Genomic DNA, 3,558 nt, shown 5'->3' on the forward strand with positions numbered 1-3,558 from the left:
CCCCCAAAACTTCCTTAGTTTGGCTAAATACTATTTTGATTATTCTAATTATACACAGGTATTAGAACAGCATTACTGGAATCTGAGGAACATACATGCCCAGCGTGTCATCAGACAGATGTTTCGCCTGATGCTTTAATTGCCAACAAGTGCCTATGCCAGGTAACACGATGACATTTACGTAAAGTGCTTGTAAGAAAAGGCTATTTGTAAAAAGCTGAAAGGGAAGAAAATATTAATTTACATCGCCTTAAGCAAGGTGTAATTGAATAAGGCTAAATTTACTTTTCAAATACATTATCTGTTGTTGTCACAGAAGCTTACAACTCTTTAGAGGCAATCTGGCAAATTCAGGTCACACTTTTGTTTAACGTGATTGCCTCGCTTTCAAATTCGGCGTTAACACTGAAGTACTTTAAATACAGTTACTCTGAGTTACCAGTCATTAGTATCAGTGTTTAATGGGATGTGTTCATATATCTGTATGTTGGTTTCTTTTAGGACTGGTAGCATTTGCAGGAATACACAAGTAATTTTCCTCTGTGAAGGCTTTTGTTCGTATATCTGATGAAGTTTCATCTTACCTTTTTTGTAAATGTTTTTCTGCCTCTAGGCTGTGAACAACTTCAAAAATGGAACTGGCTACACAAAAAGGCTCCATCAGCAGATTTGGCAGCAACAGGAGCAGCAGCCGCCAGTGCCTCCACGACCACTCATGACTTACACCTCCTGCTGCTCTGGTGACTGCCGCTGAACCTTCTACATCTTCCTCTCTGTCCATCAGCAGTTAGTTGGAAGAGAAGGTAAGCTTTCTTCCAACATATGCAGCAATTCTTATATTTTAGTAGAGCTTATTTTCCAACTGTCTGCATTTATTCACAAGGGCTATCAGGTTCCTGTGTGAAGACAGCCAGCAATAGCAAGTTGTCTGGGCCCCCAAGGACTATCAATACCCACCATTGGTAAGGAACTGTAACTTTAGAATGTCTTTTAAAAAGTTATCTTCAGGTAAACTGAATGGGATTTTTTGCTTTTTCCTCTCTCCACTCCAGAAGGTCATCCAGTGAGAGCCAGTACAATTTGCTCAGCAGGTGGCAGACCAGGCTGGGAACTGTAAGTATTCTACAGAAATTCAATGTATTACTACTTGTAAGCTGTTAAATGAGGCTGTAGCACTTAACTTCTGCAACAGGTGATTCGTAATGAAGTAAGTATGCAGAAGATAGTTGTGGAGAATACAAGTGGTTGTTAATTTTTAAATGGCCTAATTTGAATTTGCTTTAACAAAGGGGGTCTGTGCTTGCAGTAAAATTATTTAAAATAAAACTGCAGTACCTGATTGAAAAGAGGACTCTGAAAAAGGAACTCTTTGGGAGGAAACCATAATTACCTATCAAAATTAAAAACAATTAAAGGATCAGGTGGAAAGCCACCCTTTTGATTACTGGCTGAACAGGGCTGTAGAAATTGATTTCCCAATAGAAGTCAGCCTGCAGCATTCTTTTTCTAACAACTTAGTTGACACGGATTGAGCAAATTCTTGGAAAAGTCAACACTGTTATCTTATGACAATTTTGAGTTTCTTCACTTTAGTCAGCCCAAATAGCCAAGCTGCTTTCTCTCAATTGGAGAGAGAGGAGTCTCCTTTATCTATTATTGCAGTGTCAGGTCAGTCCTTCCTTTTGGTATATATGTGTTATAGATAGATTGTAAGGGTGCACTGTGTTTATAAAATCTTAAAGACAAACCAGAACAAAACCCAGGATCCATCCCACAGATTGTCTAAAATCTCCAATTCAGGAAGCAAGAAAATAACAATTCAGGGACAAGAGCAGGCCAAATACATCATCATGAGGCAACAGCATAGGAAGCGTACGTGGCAGAGATAAAAGAAGTTGGAGAGAAGATGAGTTAATATCTGTGCCGTACGGGCTGCCTGCAGCTGCGGCTTGGCACTGCTCTCAGGCTACTGACCCAGCTTCAAGGTGGAAAAAAAAGTGGCTTTCTCTGAATGCTGGCATCAGGAGCAAGGTGCTTTAACTTGCCAGCAGGTGTCTGCAGGCTTTTTTTAGCATGAGTTTGTGTGGTAGGAATGGAAGGTGTAGCTGGTGTTACTTCAGTGAAGGTCAGGGGTTTTGGGGGTTTTCTTGGTTGGTTGGATTTGGTTTGTTTGTTGTTTGGGGGTTTTGTTTTGTTTTGTGCTATCAATTTGGGGGGTTCAGGAGCTGATTTCCATTCATTCCTCCTCCCAAGTGGTGAGGGTGGAAAAGGTTGGAGTGATAAATTTCTACCCGGCTGGAGGCAAGCTGACCTCATGAGTCGGAGAGGCGCATTCACAGTGAAGGCTCATACAGCACCCTGATGGCTGAGGGCAACTCCCTGAACTGTAATAGTGTAAACTTATCCGTTGTCTCTCGGAGTATGCAGGAGAAATGGCTTGCAGCTTTGTGAAGCTATGAACAAGTGACAAAACTTGGAACAAATCAGTTTAACTTCTTGTATAAAATTAGGATCTCTCAGAACAGAAGTACATTGGAGCTGTTCACTATGGTGGAGAAATCATAGCAAGAGTTGGCAAAATACTAAACTGCCAGAGACTTCTCATTTAAACAGAAGGCTGATGGATGAATAGGTAGTATGCCATGCATGCTACTTTTTCTCTTAAGATCTCTTCTTTGTATACGCCTGGCAGCCTGCTACAGTTGAGAGAGAGAAGTAAGATTTTTTATTTTCTATTTTTTTTAATACCAAAAAGGGAACAAATTCTATTGGGCATAAGTAACTCTCTCAATAAAACTTTCCAAGTGCCATTTTCCTCAACTTTTAAGTTGTGAGATCAAATTTTCAGTAATACATCCAAGCAACTGAAAAATACCTGCTATTGCCTAAAAGAATTTGCTCTTAACAATATCTATCATCTAATGGATATTGTCCTTTATGTCAATCTCTAATTATAGTCTCTGTAGGAAGAATGGGGCAATGAAAGGCAGATGGTGGCCTTCTGTACACTGGAAGGATCTTGGATGCTAGCAAAGTCTAAAACCCATTCTTGTGTTGTGCAAACTTTCTGAAGTGCGAGTTGTACACTGCAAGTAATGCGTAAAACATGTAGGAAGTTGCTGCTGTAGGTGTTTTAATTTAGATGTAATGCACAGCAATTAAATATAGGCTTTCCTTCTGCATTTGTTATGAAAATGATAGCATAAGAAGGAAAATATTCATTATGACTATTTTTACTTATGAAGTGGAAGTTGACAATGCCTATAAACAAGGTGAGGCAAATTAGGTCAAGGCCTAGTTACACTTGCGAGTAAACAGCCGTTCTGACTGGGGAGACTAGTTGATAGGACCACAGTCCTAATACCCCCCGCTCCAGCTTTTTGGAAAACACATAGAAAAAAGTTTGAAAAATGAGCTCGTAGAGAAGGGGGGCGGGGGGAACCCACTAGATGACTAAAAGCCATGTCTGTAGTTGGATAAAGCTACTCTGAGAGAGCGAAATCCATCTTCCCTCAGTGGAAAAGTAAAGGCAACAATTAGAAATAAGGAGATGTAATA

The sequence above is a fragment of the Harpia harpyja genome, unplaced genomic scaffold (genome assembly GCF_026419915.1).
Source record: "Harpia harpyja isolate bHarHar1 unplaced genomic scaffold, bHarHar1 primary haplotype scaffold_46, whole genome shotgun sequence".
NCBI classification, from domain to species: domain Eukaryota; kingdom Metazoa; phylum Chordata; class Aves; order Accipitriformes; family Accipitridae; genus Harpia; species Harpia harpyja.